At 36.3% G+C, this 25191-nt stretch overlaps 1 long non-coding RNA gene across 2 annotated transcripts in view; it reads left to right on the forward strand.

Moving 5' to 3' along the window:
• Positions 1-1734: 1734 nt before the first annotated feature.
• Positions 1735-25191, forward strand: part of LOC130229218 (uncharacterized) — a 67519-nt gene continuing 44062 nt past the window's right edge. For both annotated transcript variants that reach the window (XR_008837830.1, XR_008837831.1), the window contains exons 1-2: positions 1735-2035; positions 24160-24204. This is a non-coding gene — a long non-coding RNA (uncharacterized LOC130229218). The remainder of the gene's footprint in view (positions 2036-24159; positions 24205-25191) is intronic.

Genomic DNA, 25191 nt, shown 5'->3' on the forward strand with positions numbered 1-25191 from the left:
TAGGCATTTAGTGTATTGAACCTGGATCGCTATCTTAAACTTAATACACCTAGGTGGCGCTACATGCATTTTCTAAATGTATGTGTGTATCTTGCCGTTTCCATCAATCATTTTTTTAATGCGCATATCCAAAATGCGCATAAAAGTAGGTGGATTGAAACCTAGCTAATGAACAGCAATGTTAAAAAGGATGAATGAATAATATATGTATTGTTCATTTTAACTATCATTAACTAAAGGAACCTTATTATAAAGTGTTTCAAAAGTAAAGTGTGTCATTCTTACTCTAAATATGCCAGACTATATCTCTTGATGTATAAACTTGTTATAACTTTTAGTTGGTGTATTCTGGACATTGTATTAATTTTATGCTTAGGACACATACACGTCTAATATACAAAAAAGTGTAATAAATTTTGATTGTTTTGACTATGTAATCATAACAATGTGTTTTTGAAATAATTCCATCAGTTAAATCCATAAACATCTTACTAAGAATATTACTCATCTAAATAAATGTGTATATACAGTCAAGCTTGAAATTATTCATACTCCTGTCAAGCTCTGACTTAAAGTTACTTTTATTCAACTTTATTCAAACTAGTTTTTGTTGACAGGAAACGACACAGACGTCTCCCTAAAGATAATAAGACGATGTACAAGAGGCATCATTGTGGAAAAAAAGCTTTTATTTACATTTGAACAAAAAGTGTAAGTCAGAATTTGCCAGAGGTATAAACTAAAGCTGCACAAAATTTGGAAAAAATACGACATTGCAATATTTTGTTTTTCTGCGATAAATATTGCTAATATATATATATATATATATATACACACAATTTTACCAGATGACTTGAAAACTGATATATGGAAAGAAGTTAGCAAATCAGATTGATTGGGATAATTCTGTAGTGAAGTTAATTATGCATAAAAAGACACAAAAGAGCACACAAAAGAGCAAAAAAAGTGATTTATTAGTGTTTTATGGTTTTCAAGGCAGTGAAGTAGTATTCGGGTACAGAATTTAAATAATCAAATGCAAAATAACACTGCTTAAAATAATTCAAGAAAATTATTCTTAATTTAAGTGAGAAAGGGTCAAATTCCGTGTGCCTGAATATTCTATCAGAACTTTCCCTCCATTTGGTTACACATAAGACTATACAATTCTCATGTGTTCTGAATGGTTTCTCCTGGTCAACTAAAATCATCACTCAAAATTGCATATCCTGCGAGGTGATTATTGCGGATGTGCATTGCGATATCAATGCTGAAATTATATATTGTGCAGCCCTAGTATAAACAATTTCAGGCATGACTGAATATTTTTTAAAGATCTTGATCTGTGATTGAGTTTTAAGATGTATGCTATTGTTTGTACCAAAAGAAAAATTGGGATAGACGAACGAATACATACAAAAACACATAAATTGAATGCTGTAATATATCAAACTAAATTATATTTAGAACTACCAAGTTGCTTGGTTCTTTCACCTTTTAAAGTAATCCTGCAGTTGGCCCTTTAAAAAAATAAAATGAATAATAATAAAACTACAAGCAAATGCTCGCATAACTCCACACGCTGTGAGGATGAAACTCAATAGAGTGCAAACAGTAAGTTGTGATTGTTCCTCTCTGACAGCGGCTGGAGCTGCAGTGGACTTTGGACTGGAGCAGATGGCTTCTGCTCTGCTTCAGGGCTGAGAGTGAGAGGGGAGGGCAGGAGGGTGGGGGGTGGAGGAGTATGCAGAAAAGTGGCTGTGGTCTTTTCACTGAACGTTTGTGTCTGGAGCGTTCACTAGCTTCTACCTCTCTCGCTCTCTCTCTCTCTCTCTCTCTCTCTCGCTCGCTCTCTCTCTCTCTCTTGCTCTCGCTCTCATTGTTGCTCATGGGTGGAGGTTGGAACTGGATTTAACTGACTCCTAAAGGAAAAGTAAAGTAAAATAGAGGAGCAGAGCACAACGTATGTCGTACATGCTTTTCAAATATCTCGGTCCGTTGCACAGAACGGACGTCTGAAGTTGTGGAGAAGTGGGTGAGTAGATTTTTGGAGTCTGGAGTGTGTTTGCGAGGTTAAGTTTGGCATGTTTTTCTCAGTACAGTTTCTCGCTTCATGGCAATGGGAGGGTCTAAAGTTAGCACACTGGTTTTCTTCATCTAAACACGTGGGGAATTATAGGTTAATGCCAAATTATGTAACAATATTCCACTTTGAGGTGGCTTCAAATCAGTTTAGCTTACTAAAAAAGACTGTATAGACAAGGCAGTTGTTTGCATGGACAGATCCGATAAAAGTATTGACTTTGTAAAAATGAGTGAAAAGTATTGTGTGAATGCAGAGTTATGCTACATACTCTGTGTAGTGTATATGCTTGTATGTATGTATGTGTGTGTGTGTGTCAGTACACATCTGGAGTCTCCGTATGTGTGTCGGTGCATCTGTATTAATCCTAACGAAAGGGCTTTCGCTTACTGCTGCAGTGCATGATGGACTCAGCTGCCGTCTTTCTCTCCTGTCTCGTCTGTGTCTCCTTTGTTCAGACGTCCAGACATCTAGTGCATCCCGAAATAGAGACTCCCTCTCTCTCTCTCTGTGTTTCTCTCCCTGGTGTTTTGAAGGGGCACACGCACAGAGACATAGTTTCAGACGGCATCAAAGCGGCTCCTCACAGCTGTCTGCATATGTTGCTGGTTGATTGATAAAGCAAGCGATGTAAGAAAGGAAAAAGCTCGGATTCCTTATCACTCCTAATGCATAAAATCGCTCGTCATTTATTAGCTAAAAGTCTTTGAATTGTTTCTGCTCATGCTGCATTAGCGATGTGTGCACAGCCTGCCTGCAAAAGTTGTCAGGTAACTTTCTGCACAAGCATTGCATTGGCTGGTTGGGTGGTAATCTGTAGGAGAGGTTGAAAGTAAATATACAGCATGTCCAAAAGGATATCCTGACGGGAAACCGCCTAAAATAGACACATTTTTAAAAAAACTTGGTTTCAATCTCTTATCGCAAGTTTTGCGCTTATGGATAACGGATGAATCTGTTGCAGAGAAACTCATAAATGACTAGATAGGGAGGTTGTGATATGTGGTCTCTGCATGCCGTGCATTCTTAGTGGCTGACCCCTATGGAAAATAACAACAGGCACATGTGAAGGTCATTCAGTCATCATCCTCCCCTCATGTTGACCATCCTCGCACACACACCGCTGGTCATATAGTGGGCTTTCAACACTGGATATAGTCACAAACCCAAGCCTTTCAGCACTTGGTTCAACGTGCACATTCGGATTCAGAGTCAGAGAGGAGGCTCTTGACATTAGAAAGTGTTTCACTTTATTTTTATGTACAATTCTCGATATTAATAAGCCATTAACTACCCTGCAACATATTATTTTCTGTCTTGTTTTTTAGGCCAAATATCAAATTTTTTTAAAGTCAAGAAGTATTTTCTATACAAGTAAAAAGTATTGCTTTTAGAAAAATAACTTTTAAAATAACTTTTTTCTTAAAAGAGTTCAGACTGCATGATTTTAGCCCAGATTTTGACTCGCCGACAATTTTTAAGAAATCGCCGACAAATGCCTGAAATCACAGACAAATTGGTGCTCATTCACGTAAGTAACAGTCACACAGTGTGAACTATCAAAAACGTGATCTAAGAGAATCGCAGATGAGTCGCCATCACGTGTGAGATATTTGGCATGTTAAATATCTGGAGCTTTCTGCGATTCAAATCATGCCATGTGAAATGTGTTCTAATTGAAAATAACATCGCCGATCACCTACAGCCAATGAGAGAGCAGCATCTACTAGTATTGGTATCTGCAGGCCAGCGGGAGGTTGGGGAGAAGATAAAAGAGCTTCTTTTCTGTCTATTTGGACCCAAGAAGTCAAGAAAAAATGAGCAACCGTGTCTGTTTGACGTGTCATCTGAGCAATACCACAACCGGGTCAATAAAGAAAAAAGTTCAAGAGAATTGGCTAATTCCCTTCAAAAGCCAGGTGAGCAAAATAAGTACATTTTATACCCCACTAAAGGCTTCGTTCTCATTATGTGGTTAATAACAAACGATATACTCTGTGAGCTTGCGTTGTTTCCATGTCAATTCTCGCTTGCGTTTGGTTGTGAGATGTAGATTGTGTACTGAGACAAAGTTGCCGGCGATTCTCCTATTGTAAAGTCATGCAGTATGAAACCTCCTCAGATCTATCCTACAGTGTAAACACAGCAGCGACAGAAGTCTGCCCCAGATAGTCATGTAGTGTGAAAACATCTGTGACACGACTATGGAAATCGTGCTGTCTGAACTCGGCATAATCTGCCGGTTTAGGGTAATCAAAAAAAAAATCTTATTTCAAACCAAAAACCAATACAATTTTGCTTACCCCACAGACAGATTATTTTGCTTCTTTTAGAAAAATGTCACTTAATCTGGACTTCTTCTGAAAACAATACAATTAATGTTAGATATTTAGTGTAGAAGACAAAGTGTAAGTAAGAAAAACATTTTTTGCAGTTTGTTACTTTTTGCCCCAATAAGCTCCTAATTGGCTACTTATTAATAATTATTAATGCAGTCGTTAAGTTTAGGTATTAGGTAGGATTATGTAGCATAAGATCATGCAGAATATTTACTTTATAAGTACTAATAAACAGCCAATTTCTTCATAACAGGCAGGTTATAAGCCACTAGTCATTAGTGAGAATTGTTACTTAAACTAAAGTATTACCAGTGTTTCTTGTTGTATCTAATTCAGTCTGATCTCCTCCCTTTCCTCCTCTTTTTAATCTGATTAGTCCTCTGCTGTCTCAGCTGGCTCAAACTGAGGAGCGGGAGGTCGCGATGACTCCTATTGTGTGTGTGAAAGGAGACGATGAGGTCATGAAGGACTCTGGTCCTTCACAGGTCAAAGTTCAGATTGCGGGCAGTGCTCTTGTTTGGATTTTGGTAGTTAAAACAAATGAAAGACCTCCATCAAATTGCATTATTATAACTGTGGGTATTTCATGCAGATCTGCATTTGAGTTCATTAGTGTGTGTTGGTAGATGTTTTAGAGCATGTTCTTTATTTGTCAGGATATAAAGGGGATTTTTGTAAATAGCCTCTTTCCTTTATTACCTTTGCTCCACTTCTTGCTTCCTGTTGCGCAATGGCTTAAGTTTTTACACTCTGCCTTTAAAAAAAATATCATTTAAATCACTCTGTTACTATATAATTAGTGCTAAATTCTCTAATGCGAATATGAGAGTTATGACTATTTAAAAGTAGCCAAATGAACAGTGTTTTGTGTAGCCAACTATGTCAGTTTCACAATACTCAAGATGTTTGAGGTCTGATCATTTCAGGGCACTTTGTAAAGAAATTTTAATTCACATTTCAGGCTCCTTGAGCACTGCTGGGTTCACCACAAGATTTCAAAATTGTTGTTAATAGAGTGTAACTTGACCTCAGCCAATGGCGTTGCTGAGAGCTTTTATAATCCCTCCCACATGTAAACAATGGCATGTTGCCCAGAGCAACTGCCAAAACCGTCATGCCTCGTATGAACTGACCGAAAGTGCCTTTTCCCACCTCTTGCTCTTTCTTTTTATCTTGCTTATATTCTCCTACTCTATTATGCCTTTTCCCCCTGTTGTTAGTTCATAACAAGAGAAAGAAAAGGTTTGCACCTGTAGACAAAGCGCTTTTGAAGGCCACATGTTTTCTCAGTTGTGTTTGCTTGGATTAAACAAACCAAATACGTATCATTTTTTATTATAAGCTCAATTGAATGTCATCTTCCACCTTTTAGTCTTTTCGGAGTCTGTTTTCTTAACTCGCTTAGCAGTATGAAAAGAGAATTAAGCTCTATTATTATCTGTATAATACCAGCAATACATTTGGTGGGATTATATAAGCATTCACTTCAAAAAATACTGTAAGCACAATGGACTTACTGTGTTGTACTGCAAAGCACTTTTTCTGCCATTGAGTTGCTGTGTGATATAAAAACATGCATGTGTCACGATAAGAACATTGTATAAAGTTATTAATATATAAATGTAGTAGTTAAACGCACATAATATGAAGTGGGTCCATACATTTTTTTTATTAATTGGTTTGGTAGAATATAGATAATGCATCTGCTACTTCTGTCGGGATACAAAACAGCACTTCACCACTTGCAGTTGCCTTTATGAAGAAAAAAAAGCATCAGATTGCTCAATCCATAATTAGCGAGTGCTCTGCATTTTGCTTGCTAAATTCAGAAGAGAAGAATGTGGCGACTGAAGCTCAGCTATCAACACTTGTAATGTTGACTGTACTGTGCATATATAAGCCAAGAGCTGGATTTAATGCAAAGGAGCGTTTGGGATTGTTTGAACTAGATGAGGTCTGACAGTCTGTATTTAAAAGAACAGCACTGATGCTGGAAATACACACAGCACTGTATCTGGTTTTCAGTTCTCCACCATGACTGATCCCAGATGTGTTCAGCTTCTATATGCTCATGTATTAACAGAACATATACCTCTGCTTAAAGTTTTGAGGTCTCAGTTTTTTAGTGTTTTTTTAAGTCTCTAATTTTCATCAAAGATCAACTTATGTTATCCAAGATTGAGTAAAAACAGTTATAAAATGTAAAATAAAAATAGTAAATAGTATTTATTCCTGTATTTTTAGCTGCAATAGAGGTCGTTCCCAATTTATGTCTTTTGCGCGCACAAATGAATTCTTTTCAGTGGAGGCGCGGCTTGCACACGTGACACAACACACCCACATTATCAGCCGCACCTAACTGAAAACATCTCAAATTTTCAAAATGCCACAAGCTCACTGCGAGTCATCTGACTAGAACTAACCAATCAGTTTTATACTTTAACGTCACACTTCATAGAGCTTTCCACATGTTTTTAGTGATATGTGAGCATCTCTTACCTTCAGTATCACATTATGTTTTACAAATTATAGTCATATCCTGGTTTGATAATCAAGAAACAGCACTAAATTATTTAGTCTAATATTTAGTTGCGTTTGTAGTATAATTTTTGATGATTAAAACATTGACAATATTTATTTGCAAGAGAAAGCCTTTGTAACATTACAAAGGTCATTAAAGTGAAACAGGCTAATTGTGCCGTAATGTTAAACAGATGAGTTTTACTTTTTTTTTAATCCATTCAGCCAATCTACCGGTCTGGCAGGAGCACTGTTAGCTTAGCATAGCAAAAATCATTGAATCATTGAAGCTAAAAGCTAAGCTAAAAGTCCTGACACCAGATCAGATGAATGGATTAAAAAATAGTAAAACTCACTTGTTAACTTTAGGTGAAAAGAGCCTATTTACAAAAAAAAAATTGAGTGGTCCTTTAATGTTAGTACTGCACTGTTTCGACATAGTATACTATTAAAAGCCAAAGTGATATTAAATACCATAAAACGCAATAAGATGTTAAATATATTGCATGAGGAACTCATAAAGGCTGATTTATGCTTCTGTGTTGAGTGATCACCTTGTAGTCGTGCATTTATACTTCTGTGTGCTGTTTGTGTTGCTCTGCAATAACACTTCCGTAACGTTAGCTGGCAGTAGGGTTTTATGTTTCTCTGTGTCGAGTTTCTTCGTGGTTGTTTTGTTTTTTTTTGAACGCTACCTTAATGCACAAGTAGCTAAAACTCGCTTATTCAGAGTCGGGAACCGGCAGACGTGCCAGAACTTAAATAATAAGCTAAACACAAAACAAAAGTCTCCATCTGGAGCTCCTTCAAAGGACACTTGTAAAAACTCGACCTATCAGGCTCACGGCTCTCAGCACCACCCACGCTCATCACCACTACCAAACCGACCAATCACAGAGCTTGCGCTATGCGTTATTGCGACGTGTAGTTACATTTTTGGAGAGGTGCGCATCAGCCACGGCGAGGGCAAGGCGACTGCGCGAAGGCTGCGCCAGACCATACGTGCGTGCTTGACGCAGAAGTATAAATCAGCCTTAAGATCTCTTGCATGTGACACACTAAATAGAAGTAGTCTTTGTGACCTTTGTAAATTGTCTTTGTGACCTTATGCAAGTCTGTTAAACACAAAGATTTGCTGAGAATTACTCTACTTAAGCTTAGGCCATCCAGGATTTAAGTGACCTTTTTTCTACAGTAGAACATTACAAACAAGTAGGGCTTGAGCATCAATATCGCAATATGATCATTCGCAATAGTCACATCGCAGCATATGCAATGTTGAGTCTGGATTATAGTTTATCATTTGCATGTGTTTTTGAGACATGAGGATTTTAAAAGCATTCAGGCATAAGAAATTGTATCATTTGTAATTTTCATAATGATTATTTTTTATAGAACTATTTATTCAATAAAGACTATTCAGTATTATTTTACATTTGATTATTCAATTACTGAATCTGAATACTGTCAAAGGGGTCGCACACCGGATGGACTGCTCGGCGACGTGACGCACCACGCAGCGCCATGCATTTTAGAATACTAATCATGGAATTCAATCAGGCTTCATATTTCTGTCGCGCCACATAGCGCTATCTGAATAGTTTCATATTAAATAACATTTGAATGTGCGCATCTGGTGTGCAATGCTTTCAACTGTCATGTGCACGCTGTGTCGCGGTGCTGAGTGGTGCATCCAGTGTGCGACCCACTTTAGACTCCTCAGAAAACCATTCATTACATGTGTATCTTTTTCTGTATTGTATTTATTTATGCTTATAGGTTTTTTTTTTAATGCATGATTTACTCTCCTACAGAATCATCCCAATCAATCTAAAATTGTTAGTTCCTTCCAAATAGAGATATTCAAGTAATCTGGTGAAATTATATTCATATTGCAATATATATCGCAGAAAAACATTTTGCAATGTTCAATTTTTCCAATATCGTGCAGCCCTACAAACAAGTAACGATTTTTTAATAAAAAATTGACTCTTTTCACCATTCTGTGCATCTCAGCAATGGGAGTCGCCATAGTTGTGTAAACTTGGAGAGCATTGAATATAGTAGTATCATAAATGCATTTTTTGCTTTCCTGTTTTCTCAAATGATAAAAGCAAAACTTCACGATAGTGTTTTCACGACTTTCAAAAAAGGACAACAAATTGTGAGAGACTGATAACGGCAGCCAGAAGAGAAAATGACATCAAATTTATGGTCCCATCCATAGAAGCTCTATTAGAAACATGCATAAGCTGAAATTATTATTATTGGGTGTTTTTTGTGATATGATGCAAAGATGATATAATACAAAGTAGCTTATAAATGTACATATTTTAAACAAATCTAGATATGAAAACATTCAAGGACTTAAAATGCTGATGACCATTATACAAAGTAGCTTATAAATGTACATATTTTAAACAAATCAAGATATGAAAACATTCAAGGACTTAAAATGCTGATGACCATTATACAAAGTAGCTTATAAGTGTACATATTTAAAAAAAAAAACAAGATATTCAATTCACCTTTATTTGTATAGCGCTTATACAATGTAGATTGTGTCAAAGCAGCTTCACATAAAAGGTCACGGTAAATATGAAAAACTTAAGATGCTGGTGACCGTTAAACTCATCATCACTAACTTGTGAAGTGTTCATACAACACATATTTCCTTTCTTTGAGTTTCAAACCAACAGTATTAAAGGCTGTGGTTTAAAGAAAAATAATGTAAACAAGCTTCAGTTTCTTGCACAAATGAATCAGTTTACTTTAGAAGAACTTTAATGTGTCATCGAGAGCCATGGGTATAAGTTTAGTTTTTACCTGCATATGTTTTTTCTGACCCTCAAAAATGCCAGTAGCCATTGACTCGCATATAGGACCAGGGTTTCATCTAAAAATCTTCTTTAATGTTCTGCTGACGAAAAAAGAAGTCCCCTACATTTCAGATGGCCTCAGGATAAGTAAATTAACAGCAAAGTTTCATTTTTGAGTGAACATTCCCCTTAATTATGCAAGTAGCTGACAGATGTAAGAGCTATAAGATCAAAAGGAGAACTCTGACGAAAACAGGACGGATAAACAGAAAGAGAGGACTTTGAGTTGGTTTCTGACACGGTTTGCCGTGTGGTAGATGAAGAAAGAGAGAGTGAGACAGAGATGCCTTGGGCTAAGTCTGACCCAGCTGGGTAAAAATAACATCTATTTCTTCATACACTCTCACACACACTCTCTCGTCTACTAAAGATACTGTTTATCTCTCTGTGCCTTCAACCAAAACAGGGACACAGCTCTCTATCCAGAAATAGATCAGAAGTAGTGTGCTGTAAAGGACACTATAGAGTTCTGACAGTCTTCTTATAGTTTTTTTTTCATTAGTGCTAAGGTGAACACGAAATAAGTTCTTCTGCGATTCTTTTGAGTTTGAGGTTGAATTGTGCTGCAGATACTGGAAAAGAGAATCCACATGCATCCCAGAATAGTCTAAAGAATGACAGGAAATGGCTTTTCACAGTTGAAAGGGTCAGAAAGGGTCATCTGTATGTGTAACTGAAGAAATACAATTTAAGCAGCTTAAACTTGTACACACAGCATGTAACTTCTTAGAGACTTTTGGAAAATGGTTATAACAAGGACAGTTTTCTTTAACTTTTATCAGAGATTAGTCATGTATATGTTTATGGTTGTGCATTATAAGCTGTAGTGATGCAAATTCTTACATAGGGAAACGTGTTTGAACAGTGATGTAAATTAGTCAGTGTTGGAAAGAGTACCAAAAATCATACTCAATGCAAGTGCAGTGCAAGTAGAGTAAAAGGACAAGTTGTAAATATTACTCAAAGGATGAGTAAAAAGTAGCCCTTTTAAAAGTACTCAAGAGTATTGAGTACTACACTGTGAAAAGCTGATATGTTTACATGCAATTTGTGCATGTGTGTGTGTGTAAACGTAACATTCTGTAGTGCATTTAGTGCAAGATTTTAGACATCTTCTAGGACACTTTTAATGCTTCCAAATGCTTTGCTGCATTTATAAAGCGCCTATGTCTTGAGGTTGTTCAGTATGATGTAATTTACTTTTTATGTGCGACTTGATTGGACAGGAATTGTAGGACTGATTTTTCTACTTACAGTGGCCAATCCTCATAGACAAAAAAAGTAGTTACTGCAGGTTGAAAAAGTAATGGAGTAAAAGTTCCGATACAGCAGTAAAAATGTACTCAAGAGAAAGTAAAAGTACACATTAGTAAAACTACTTAGTAAATTACAATTCCTGGGAAAAACTACTCAATCACAGTAGTTTAAGTATTTGTAATTTGTTATTTTACACCACTAAAATTAGTATTGTAAAACGTTTCCCTTTTATACACTGATTTATTTATTTTTTATTTTTTGCAAAATTGTTGCAAACAGTATATATGAGCTGAATTTAAACAAACAAATTAAATTTAGTAATGTTCAACTTAAATGAATATTTTTTTAATGTATAGTCCATGTATCAATTTTTTTAAATACCCAGTGTAATGTTAGTTCAGAGAAACATGTTAGTATTAGGAATTTGTTTTATAGTTCTGAAGATTTTTGTAATGTCTTTATAATTTGGTATGTTGAGATATATATTGAGATAGATACAAGATATAGTATTATTCATTCATTTGTTCATTCAAAGTTTATTACAGACTCAATGTCCAAATGTAAAAAACATACAGTCCATAACATCTAATATAAACATGGGATGATCTAAGTATACACCGGGTGTTACATATGCCAGGCCAGTATCTGATGCTATTAGAAAGCATTATTTGTAGGGACTGGGCATTGGTCTGTATGTACAATTTGCTGTGTGTAAGATGCATCTCCATTGTTGTAATGTGAAGTAGGGCTGTGCAATTAATCGAAATCGAATCACAATCGCAATTTGAAACATTGCAATTCGCTAATTGTAAGAGGCTGTGATATGAATGTTATTTAATTTTTCCCACCCAGAGCAAATGCATGACTGCCATCTGTGTGTGACAGTCCATGGTTTCCGCTTCATTCATTCTTTCATGGCAAGGCACCACACCAAAATTCATGGCTACATCACAGCTTCTCATTCAAAAGATTCAGTCGTTTTTTTAAATAGTGGGTTGTAATCGCACCTAAACGTATTAAAAGGTAAGTGAATTATAAAAAGCAAACTTTTCTGTAAGCGTTATTTGTTTAAACCTTTAAGGTGACGTGCTGAATGACTGACAGGTGTGTGATGCGTGAGGCCAGCAAACACGGCGTAGCTTTCAGTAATGACGAACACAGTTCCCCTAATTATATTTTTTTTATAGTTAAAGGTCTATAGCTCTGCATACAATGACTTTATCTTGCTGGAGTTTATAACTGTTTCACTTTACTTCATAGCACATTAATGCCGCTCTGTAGGTCTATTGGAGACATTCATAAATATTCTTAGCAGATCTAATAAATGTTGGAGACGTACTCGTTACATAAACGCACTAAATCGCACTTCAGCAGCGTTTATTCAAGAGCGCACAAGAAAATCTGCACTTGAGCAGCAAATATTTGAGGGCGCCCAAGAAATTTTGTGCACGAACAGAGGAAATCGGCGCTCGAGCACAGAGATTCACATGCTCATATTACATGAATGCGATCTCGACTTGTAATACTGTGCTCATGACATTTGTCAATGAAATAATGCCAGAGGTAGTTGGTAGATCTGTGTAAAAGGCCCAATAGAGTCTGCCGCCACAGCTGGAAAAAATCCTAGAGGAAACACTGCAGTCTTACTAACCAATAGAGTGAACACACTTTCGTTCTGCCCAATCAGAATAGTGCAACAGAACTAAGCGGAATGCCCAAATTAAAAAACAAACAAACAGGAAAGCACAGACAAGTGGGATGGTGGCATCTGCTGCTTCAAAAGCATTAATAGATTAAATAATATCAAAGAAAAGCAAGACATTGGTAATATGGGAATATTTGGGTTTCAAAGTCAAAGACACCAAACAAAAACAGGTCATTTGTAAGAGCTGTCGCAGAATTGTTGCCAGCAAAGGAAATACAGCATCTAGCACCTAAAAAGCACTACAGGCTAAAATTAAAAAATTAAATCACAAATCAAATCGAAATTGCAATCTGTCAAAAAAATCGCGAGTAAATATTTTCCCCAAGTCGCACACCCTAATGTGAAGTAAATCCACACTTTGAAGCGTTCGCAAACAACAGCAACATTACTACATACTCCATGTTTGTTGTTTGTTTGTTTTTGCGCTTGCCATTAATTTACACCTCCCTTAATACGTACTATGCGTGTTCGTGGCATCATCATTTTCAAAGACTTTTGTTTTCAGGTGTATATGTGGACATGACAAGAGTGGCCTTTTTTAAAAACTTTGAAGCATTTATTTATACATATTTTCAGATTTATCCATTTTCAGTCACAAAAACACCAGCATCACAGCCTGTTCATCCACAAACATAAAACTAAAGCTGAATGCGAAGGTAAACCATAGAGCTTGTTATGGCAAGTTTATTATATAGGACAGTGGTTCTTAAAGATGGGGTCAGAAGACAATGAGGGGGGTCGATTGGGGATTTCCAAAAATCTCATTTGTTATTCAACTATTAGAATTACCATATTTTATCCATAACCTACAGAAGATAAAACTAGTTATAATAGATTATAATATATATTAAAATATATTACAATATTTTTATTATCTACTTGATATTTAATAGTTACGTTAAAATAACAACATGCACATAAAAATCCATTGGCCTGTTAATTATTTTTTTCTATTGGATTGCGACCCCTGGGGTTATTATGCTAGATTAATGTCACAGCATTAATGTTAGTTGCAGCAGATTGATTTTATGGCACAGTGTTAAACTTTGACACCTTTGTCACACACATACATTAAAATAAAGCCCATGACTGAACATGGAGGATGATCTCCAAGTGGCGGTCTCCAAATCCAGTCCAGTCTTGTGCTGTAATCATTGTGCTCACCATTCTCATTTAGTTAAGTGAGATTAATATTAAATTAAATAAATAAATAATGACTATAAAAATTATATGGTTGTTAGACTGTTGCACTTTTTTTGTGTTGTCTATATGCTCGTGTTTTATATAGCTTATATTGGTGTGTGTGCACCGTTGTGTGCAATGTTTGTATGTTTATAACTGACTCTGAGCGTATTTTGGGGGGCGTGGGCTGATAGTGTTGGAACCCCTGATATAGGACACTAAACATATAGCTCTGGCATATTACTAAAAGCATCAGTGAAGGTGAAAGTAGATCACCTTCTGTAAACATGGAATTTGAAGAAAAACATCTCTGCTAAACAAATAAGTCATCTTTTGTGCTGTCTCAGAAGTGCGTTTCAAGATTTATTTATACATGCTCTTAGCTTTTCTTCTCCTATATATTGACATTTTTGAGCATGAGGCATGCAACAAGTGTTTGCTTATGTCCTGCAGACAGATAAAGAAGCTACATTATATTTCAAATCACCTCACTGCTAACACTTTGACTGGATCTTTTAACAAATTGTCCCTCTCTAAACATTCTTGTTTTTTGTCATAGTTTTTATCGTTCACAACAGACGTTAATTTAGTCAAGTCCTTTTGTCATTGAAAAAATGTCAATGATAAAAAAAGTGTATTTCAATAAAGCCCCAGCCTTGCCTTATATAGTTCTACCAGTCATCTGGAAAAACAAAACATTTTCTTTAGGGGGATGCTAATTAATTTGGCAGCTAGGCCTTGATGTTTTTGATGAGAACTTCACATTGAAATGACAGTTTTTATAGGGTGTTTTAACACTGATTTAAAAAAAATCTTGTTTACTTTATATGAGGGATAAAAGGATCATTTATCCACTGTACCTTGCAAGTCAATGGCTATGGGTTACTGACCTTCTTTAAAAATATCTGCTTTTGTGTTCAACAGAAGAAAGAGATTTCAACAAGTATGGAAAAAGTGGAGCATGAATAAATTATGAAAGACTTTTTCTTTTTCATTTTTGGTTGAACTACAGTATGTGCTTTTACTATGATGTATTCTTAATCATAAGTAGAAGACGAGAAACAGAAAAATGGTTAATCTAAAAGTGCTGTTTGGAAAAAGTTATGATTTTATTGCTGTGTGTGTGTGTGTGTGTGTGTGTGTGTGTGTGTGTGTGCGTGTGTGTGTGTGTGTGTGTGTGTGTGTGTGTGTGTGTGTGTGTGTGTGTGTGTGTGTCTGTGTGTCTGTGTGTTAAATTAAAATATAATCTGTTATTTGAAAATATATGTGTATATATTATTCTATAGTATTCTATAGTAATATTAAAGAGGTGTTTTTTTTAAGCAATAAACAGACAGCACAGAATTTGAAAATGCCTTCCTGCAGCAGTGCTTTAGGGAGGTGCCTTGAACACGTTCCTGACGTTCTTCTGAGTAGTAAATCCAACCACTGAGAAAAGTCACATTCCAGTGTTAATTCATAGATTAATTTCAGCAAAGTAAACTCCCTCTAAAACGTCATTTGAACAGCTTAATGGTTTTAGGAACATGTTTACCACGTTCTTGTGTAATTCCTTTGTGTACCCTTTTATTTTGGGTTTATTTTGCAGATCTAAAATTGTAACCTTCTCTTTATTCACTTTATCCTGCAGAAACGTCTCCTAACACATTGTTTTACTTTCAGCTTGTCTTAGCAAAACATAAGAGTTCCTTTTTGTGTACATTACACATGAGAGAATGAGACTGTGTGTATGAACGTCAGCCAGGGCAGCTGAAGAAAGCTAAGAGACCGCTATGTTTATTATCCTTTCAAATGTAAAAGTCCATTTGGTAAATTTTGCAGTTACACACACACGCACACACACGCACACACACGCACACACACGCACACACACGCACACACACACACACACACACACACACACACACACACACACAGACAAAATGACACACTGTTCTTTCAACAGTGAAAGTCAACATGAAGTGCCAGTCACAAAATGTAATATCTGTAATGTACAACTCTGTAAATAAATAATAGCAATTCTTTTTGACTTTCAAGTAGGACAAAATTTTTTAACAAAGTCTATTATTCCATGTCAATTTACTATTCGACATATCTGTTTCTTCCAGAGGTGTGAGGGTTTGTTTCACACATCTGGACAATGTAGAGATCACATGATCTGTCTGAGTATATAGACGTGATAAATCAGCAAGATTTATTTGTTTTAAAATAATGTCAAATATTTATAAAGGTGCGTGTGTAATTGAACAGAGAAATCAAAGTGCACAATCTTACCTAAAGCAGCTCTTTGGCTGTTTGTTATCATCCAATAGCTCACAAGGGCTTCGTGACAGAAAGGGAAAATATTTCCGAACAAGTTGAAGTCCACATGATGTGCTTACTTCTGTAATCCACAACTCATTAAATAAAATAAGTTCATCTTGATGATAGGCCCTGGGACTTACAAACCAGAAAGTTTTATTTTAATACAAATTAGGGCTGGATGATATTACATTTCTAAAGCAAATAGTTTTAATAGTCAAAAGCAAAATATTTAAACAAAATATATGATGTCTTTATAATAAAATAAACAGAAGTGATAAAGAGACTCTTAAACTTGATAGATAAAATGTTGCCAAGTGTGTGCAATGGTTAAGTGTAAATGCTGAACAATCAAAGCAAACTTTAAGGTAGACGAACATCTGAAAGGTGTGAAAAACAATGATACAGTAAACCTCAAACTTCAGAACCAAAAGAAATTGTGATGATCAAATCTGAGCTCTCAAGTAAAGGAACTAACCATCATTATTCAAATACATATTGCAACATTACAAATTGTGAAGTTGAATGACTACATTACCCCTATGCTAAAAACTCTTTCAGATGGAGAGCTAGTGGCTGGGATGCACAAGAAGAAAAACCAAAAAACCACTCTGGCCACATCCTTACATCCTTTTTATTTACTATCTCCTCACTGCTGCTATCCACCGCACTCATTTTCACGTGTGTTATTATTCTGACCTGAAGTGACAAGCACACGCGCATGCCTTTCTTCACCATTTACAATGGGCTTTGCGCTCGCACTTCCCTGGCATCTCTAGTAACTAGGCATTTCGATTCACTTTTAATGCGTCTCTGGGCATATTTAAACTTTTAATATCCCTTTGCTCAGAGTGAACTTTGGAATAGCTCGTACCTCAAAAGGCTTCCTATTTTCAGTCAGAAAAAATACATGTGAGACTGGAAACCCAACACCCCTTATGACATCCATTTCAGTGGAAACCGAGAAGCCAGAATACCAGGAACAATGAAAGCAGGAACAATGAGGAGCTGTGGCTTCTCTTGAACAGGTAAATGACTGGGGTGTCCGTTCTCAAGCCAGAAAGAGAAAGAACAGCTCTGGAATGCAGCTTGACAGGCAAAAATGTATGTTGATACAGTTTCAGGACTTCTGGCCACAATCCAAACGCCAAAACGCACAGTCCAAATTCATTGAGCAACTCCTTGAGGGATATTTTCCTTCATTCCTCTTTTTTTTTCTCAGTTGACTGGAATTGAAAGCCTCAGAATGTCTCTTGGTTGACCAAATGATATAAACATCATCCTGTTTTACCTTTTTTTAAAAGTGTGAAAAATATGTTTTTGTGCGTTCAAATTTAAAACCTAGTCTATAAATACCGCTTGTTCAGTGTTGTTTGTATAATTGTCATGTGACTTCACCCTAATGGACAAGAATTGTGTGTTTAGTAGCGCAATAATTTGCAGGGGGTCAGTGTTTTCCCTACATTTGTCTGCCGCTCAGGAAAGGAAGAAGCCAAACATGTGTGTGTATATGTGCTGGCAGTGTCAGATGGAGAAGGCATGTGTGTTTCCTCCCAGAGAGGCCTCTGCTGAGTGTGTGTGTACGCATGTATTTGAATGAACTTGTTGCACTGCAGCAGTTTCCAGGGTCATAGGGTGCAGCTTTTTCAGAGCGGCACTGTATGTTTACAGTGCTCGCACACATACATTCAGAGAGACATACATTAACATACTCACCTACCCAGAGAGGCCTCTTAGGGGGAAACCATGTTCGTTCTGAGTAGAAACCCTTGGCAGGTCTGTGCAATTTGACTGTATTATCCCGTGGATATATTTGAAACAACTTAAGAAAATGCACAGGGTTAATTACATAAATACATGAAAAAAAACTCTAAATGACAATAATTATTTAAAATTTGTAAGGAATGTTATCAGACCTTTATAGAATAAAACTATCAAACCCATGCTTGTCCAGAGAAAGGATTTTCATGTGGTCTCTTAATTTTATCCGTAAGTGTTAGGGTTGGGTATCGTTTGTTTTTTTTTTTCGATACTGGTGCTAAGTTGATACTTTTAAAACGATACCGGTGCCAAAACTGCCTGAACCGATACTTTTTAGCCACAAAATTATGGTGGATGACTCTAGAAAAATCTTTTATTTGACAAAATCTTTTAAAAAATAATTTTAATAGAGCAGTATAATTTAAGTTTTAAGTAAACATCAATTCATATTTTATATATTTGAATTACATTAATATATTTCCTTTGATCATTTGTTGGTTTGCATGAATTTAAGATTTGCATTATGAAATTACATTAGCTTACTACTAACCTGTGGGTGGGCGGGCAGGCACGGGCCACGTTCTTTTGGGAGCACATGTTACATTTATATCACAAAATACTTTAAAAAAATTATTCTAAGTCATTTTTTTCATGCATCACTCTGAAGTCTTCATAAACAAGATAGTTAAATAACTTAAACTCAAAATAATCATTCTTGTTAATTTATTTGACAAGTAACTTTGTACTGGTGTAGGATAACACATTTCTAACATTCAAGTACATCAAGGCACATTGTTGCACCTACATCCTACAGTTGAAGTCAATTTATTTTGCCCTCCCATTCATTTAAAATAATGTTTCTGAAAATTTTCACAGTGTTTCCTAAAAAAAAATAATTATTCTGGAGTCATAATAAGTCCATATTTCTTATTGTTTATTTCGTGAATAAAAGCAGTTTTTAATTTAAATAAAAATAAGGTCAGTCTTATTAGCCTCCTTTATATTTACTGTATATTTCTGATATACACAACAAATCAGTTACAAAATAATTTGACTAATTATTAAAACTTTTGTAGTTAACTGATTATATCTTTAAATTACACTTTAATCTGAATAAAAGACTATAAAACACTTAAAGGGACTTTGTCTGAATACAACTGTCTTGCAAAATAACTAAAATGTTAGTAAACTTGGTAAAATAGTCAAATGTTATGCACTTACTGTCACTATGGGGAAGATAAAAAAAGTAGATATTAAAAATGAGTTGGTTAAACTATTATGTTTAAAAATGTGTTGTAAATAAATCATGTTGAAGATGGAAATCAAAAATGAATGAAGGCAAAACTAAACGAGTTGAATATGACTTACATGAGCGTGACTGAAAACTACATTTGATCAATGTGTTACATCTGTTCTTTGGTACTTGCCGACTGTTTGTAAAATTAATATTGCATTTCCTAACGTAAAACTATGTACACTAGATTTCTGATTAATAATGGTCTCTGCATAGCCGAGGACTTCCTATGTTAAAAGTGTTAAAATCGCTATTGAAAACAGAAGTCTAATATCATCAACAGTGGACATTTTGACAGTGTTTCACAACATGACCATGACTTAAGTTTAATCTTTTTATTACCTGTGTCAATTTGGGCATCAACTTCTGACGAATGCAGGGAACTGATGCGCGCAGCACCGTAACTGAGAGAGCAAGTGCCAAGAAAGCAGAGGGAGCGATTGCACGTGACACCTACAGCATGCGAGAGAGGCATTAAGTTTGACACGTTTCCCCCTTACACGCAACTTTTGTAAAGCACGTTGCTGTGTCAGAATCCTTGCTTGTAAAATACGCTTTAGAATGCTTAGTTTAAGCAAATTCTGAAAAGTGTCGCTCTTGCTCACCGAAAACCAGGCTGAATGCACTGTACTGCGTGCGTCCGTTCCCTAAGCAACAATAACAATCGCCTGTCCGTATTCCTCAAAGTTGTTTAGAATTAAATGTTTAGAGATGGTGTGACACAACGCCTATGTGTGCCTTTGATGCACCCCTTGATTCTTCTTACGTCCTTGTTGCAGCACCAGTGGCACCGAGATTAGGTACTGAAAATCATATGCTGATTTGATCCAGTACATAATGGCACCGGGTTTCGGTACCCAATTCTAGTAAGTGTGTCTATACACACTCAATTTCTTCATTTCTAACTTGTCTATTTGGGCTGTGAAACTCTTAAAGTTATTTTCAGTTACTTATATTTGCAATAGGTCATTTTATTTTTGGGTGGCCTGGTGGCTCAGCGGTTAGCACTGTTGCCTCACAGCAAGGTCGCTGGTTCGAGTCCCGGCTGGGCCAGTTGGCATTTCTGTGTGGATGAAAATTTGAAAATTTAAATTGATTGAGCTAATTTGCTAAAATATAATTAAATAAAGTGTTTGGCTCGACAACTTCTCGATGACCCAGGGCCAGTGTATGGTAAACATGGTAAAGTGCGTGTCTGATGTGCGATAGTGATGCACGGGTCATCTCATTATATTAATAAAGTCAAGTGAAAGGCCAGAGAAAATTTTAGCAGGGCAAGCAAAGATCAGAACCACTGGCGCGAAAATCCTTGGCATTGAACCCTGTAGTGTAAAAAATATGCTGGAATAATTTGCGGTTCATTACGCTGTAGGTACCCCTGATAAATGAGCGACTAAGCCAAAGGAAAATAAATGAATGAATGAATTTTATAATCAAACTGAAAGTACATCAACAGATTGTTTGTATCTATACTATTGAAACACTTCACTGTTGAAATATCATGGAATTCTTAAAGGTTTATTCCAGACATTGAAAGTCAGGGGAGTTTATATATATTTGCCCAAATCAAGGATTTTCAGAGATTTTTGTGTCATTTTAAAATGTTTATTTTTCAAAATGTGGTTTTTCTTTACCATGTTTTTTAATGTTTAGCCTAATGTTTTAATGTTTACCCTTAGGCTGTTTTTTTGATTGTCAACCAGTAATTACTTACCGTAAGTCAAATTCAGTCACCAGACTTCTAAAATGCTATCTTTGGCTGCTTTTTGTCTGGATAGTGCTCAACACAACAGCTGCCTTTTTTCTGTCTATCAAAGGTCATGAAAATTCAGTTTTTTATTCAGGGAGTTTGACATGTGACTCTGAGTGGGAGCTCAAAGAAAGATTAGCTACAGGTAAAACAGACATTTTGACTTTAGTGAAATACAGAAAAAAAGATTGACAGTCAAAGGCTCTATTGTTTTTACATTGCTCTGGGCTCAAGACATCCGCATAGTTGTACCTCTCCATGGGGCCTTTGCACAGCTGTGTGTGTGTGTATGCACAGGCGTCCTCTTGAGCAGTATGGGTTACAGTGTAACTGTGTCAGTGTTTTCTCTAGGAAGGGTGTTTGTCTTACAGGCCGCTGGAGAGGCCCTTTTGTTTAACTTAGTGAAGAGGATCATCCTCAAAGCGAAGGCCCTCAGTACTGTACACTTACCCTGTGGTGTAGTCATTGTATGTGCTTGAGGAATATTTTCAAATATCACAATGTGCAAATGCAAGTTTGGTCAGTTCCAGGATGTGTCTTCACTTATAATCGTATTCACTGTGTTTGCTTTGATATTGTGAGTTAAATTAAGCTGAGAAAAGCAACTTCACAAGCAAATGAAGCAAGAGAACAAAATGATAACTTCTGTAGAAATGTGTTACTGGCAGTGCCTCTTCCCCCAAAACAACATTTCTCTACAGGCTTTGGCTCCAGCATTTAAGAATGACCAGAGAAAAGAATTGTTGCAAAACAGTGACATTGTCATTCCATGTTTTTAGAAAAACTAAATTAACACATTTTTTAGAAATTGGTCACTGTTTCTCAGAACTGTTTCAAAACAGGCTGTGGCTTCAGTATTTCAGAATGACCAAACATCTTATCTTTACTTTTTGTTCTCTGAGCAAATTATTCAGTTACACATAGTTGTTGAGGTAAATACATGTGACTTTTGTGGCAGTTATCTAGAACCTCCAGTAAATGTGTTGTCATCATAGTTGGTGTACGGTATCTTCTTACAAAATACCTTAACCACCTGAAAAAGCTATTTCTCTCTTGAAAATAAATGTTCTTTTTTTACATCAATGTTTCTCTGAAGAACATTAACATCCTTGAATTGTTTTCATTACACACAGCTGTCTTTATAGTGGAAAAATATTCTTTAGATTATGAAAATGTTCTTCACAAAAAGTTCATAGAACTTTTCTCTAGAAGGTTCCTTGGGGAACCAAAAATGTTCTTACAGTAAATGGCATCATTGTGAAAACTCAATTTTGGGACTTCCTGGTAGACACATACTAACGTGTGTGTGTGTGTCCCCAGTTTCTTACCCAGGATTCATGGTTTTTATTATAAATGTTGATCCCACATTGTAAAAAAAATTGTGGTTGCCTTAAATTTTTAAGTTGAATGAAATAAACCATGAGTCTATTGAACTTATATTTTGTTAAACTGACTTAAAACAGCTTGCCTAACTTCTAAAATTAAGTTAAAACATGATTAACTTTAATAAGTTACAATGACCTAAAAACATATGCTGTCAGGACTAATTGATCATATCATTTTGCATCAAGTGCATTAAAGCAATTTATTGTTTCCTTCCCAACTACTCCCTAATAGTATTTGGATTCTCCAACGACAAAAATGTAATAAAACACGTAATAAATACACATCATAAGTGTCTTAGAAGTGTCTTTTCTTGTTAAACACACGTCTTGAGTGGCCACAAACCCTTTTCCATTTCTCACTGTAGTAATTGCTCTCAGCTCCCAGTGTCATGCACCACATGATCAATAGCGCTGAACCTGAAGACCTCACATCCCTGGTCAGAGTTCAAAATTCTGGCGAAAGGGAGTCTGTAAAACAATACTGCCCTCTTCTGGGAAGACAAAGGAGAACAAACCATGGAGGAGACCAGCAACAGATTGAAAACATTGCTCAGGGAGGAATAGAAAGCTTTGCAGCAGATGTTCTCTTATATTAGCCCCTACTAGAACTGAAACACACTAAAACCAAAATAGCGACATCCAAAGAGGTTAAATCTATCTTCAGGAAAGTAGCAAAAACATTGAGTTGACAGACTAGACAATTTGTGTTAATGCAAATGTTTCAGTATATCATAGTCACACACAAACACATATACACAAATACAAACACACACACACACACACACACACACACACACACACACACTTTACTCATGTGCTTTGGTAGAAATGGAGCTGTCTGGTGCCATAGCAACCAATGCGGATATCCACCCCAATTTCCACCCCCTTCCTCACCAGAAAGAGAGAGAGCGAAAGAGCGATAGAACGTTAATTAAAACCGAAGCAGGGACTAACCGAAGAGCGAGAAAGAGGGGAAAAAGAGAGAAAAGCATGGCTTCTACAAGATAAAACACTACAATGCAAACAAAACGGAAATGAGACAAATCCTAATTTCTTTTCTGTAGGCGTGAAGTCGAATGTGAGATGTGCGTGAAATAAAGTCCGACATAATTAAACAGGTTTTTCACAAATTGGACATAATACCAAATAATGAAAAACGCATTCTGCAGTAGGGCAAATATATTAGCTCCTTCATGTATTAGATTTTCTTATGGTTTTTTATTAAATAATATTAATTTTGATAACAGTTGCCTCACCCACATCTGCTTTGGCAATAAAAATAGTGTAAATATTTGACATTGAATGGAGCACAATGAAACACTGAAACATTAAGACATGCACACACACACACACACACACACACACACACACACACACACAGAGAGAGAGACAGGAAAAGCACCAACATGAGCTAAACAGGGCGCCAGGCCGGGGCATCTAAGGACAATGTGGGAGGGAGCAAATTAAGGGGGAGGGGCTAAGGTAGATTCAGAACAGGAGAAAAGAATAATTCCACACTACAGAGAAATAAATGAAGGGATGGAGCTAGATTGTGGCAAAAGTGAGAGATTGGGCGAGGGGGGTAGAGTCAAGATCATGACTTGCCTACGTGAGCTGAGTCTGAGTCATGCCATAGCAAACATTCCTTTAAAAAGCTTTTTCTAATATTCGTTCACTGATCTGAGATATGTTTTCTCTTCCAGATGAACCTCCAAATTCTGCATGGACTTGATTTTTTTCATGCAAAGGTAAGAGATATCTGATATGTCCCTTTATGTATGTATGGTTGCAGTGCTGCGGTGAACCTGCAGGTGGCAGACTGTCACACCAGCGTCCTATAGGAACTGTCTGTTGTACTCTCTTCAAAACATGACCCAGCAGAACAGTGCTATAAAAGGGAGTGGTTGGTGGCACCGCCCCTGTGTAGTCACAATGCATGAGTCAAACACATATCATCATCATCACCATCATCATCATCATCATTTAGATAGATGAACAGCAGCTGTGCATGTGCGAGTGTCCTGTGTGAATCTGTAGTCGAAAACATAATCCACAGAGTACAATATCACTTATATGTCCCAGTGCTTACAGTCTGTGGTGATAGCACAAACTTTTTTGAGTTGTGTACAGTTGCAGAGGTATGAAGGTATGATAACGTCACACTGCGATGGACAACATGTCATATTGTTAGTCTAACTGTGAACTTTAATGTTGCATTTACAGTTGTGACATTGTAAGATATAAAGTCCCTGGTAGATGTCAAGATACATTCTGAAATACAAAGTCAAAACACAATCGGAAAATATTCACACTTTAAAATAAAAAGGTGAAACTACAAAGGAACAATTAGCAACTGTAATATAGTCACAATTTTAAAAAGGTTAGTTTCAGTGACGAGAAATAAAGCAGCAATTCAGACGTTCTGGTAATACACTTGCAAGATATACTTCAATAATTGCCATTGTGCTCTGAAGCACATAAATAGGAATCCATAAACTACTGAAATATTAATAAAACTGTCAAAGTATTTGCTTTCTGAAAAAAGAAATCAAGAAACTGTTCTGGATTCAACACATCTGTGCATGAAACAAGAGAATGAAAACATGACTCAGCAGTCTCCTGGCACCCTCTTAGAGCCCATCTTTGTTGTGGGATAGCTGCCCATGGATGTGCCCGATCAAATAAACGTTAATCTCTAAAGGCCTCCAGGCCAAACAGGCTACTCCGGCTCCATC

Source organism: Danio aesculapii, chromosome 5 (assembly GCF_903798145.1).
Source record: "Danio aesculapii chromosome 5, fDanAes4.1, whole genome shotgun sequence".
Lineage (NCBI taxonomy): Eukaryota > Metazoa > Chordata > Actinopteri > Cypriniformes > Danionidae > Danio > Danio aesculapii.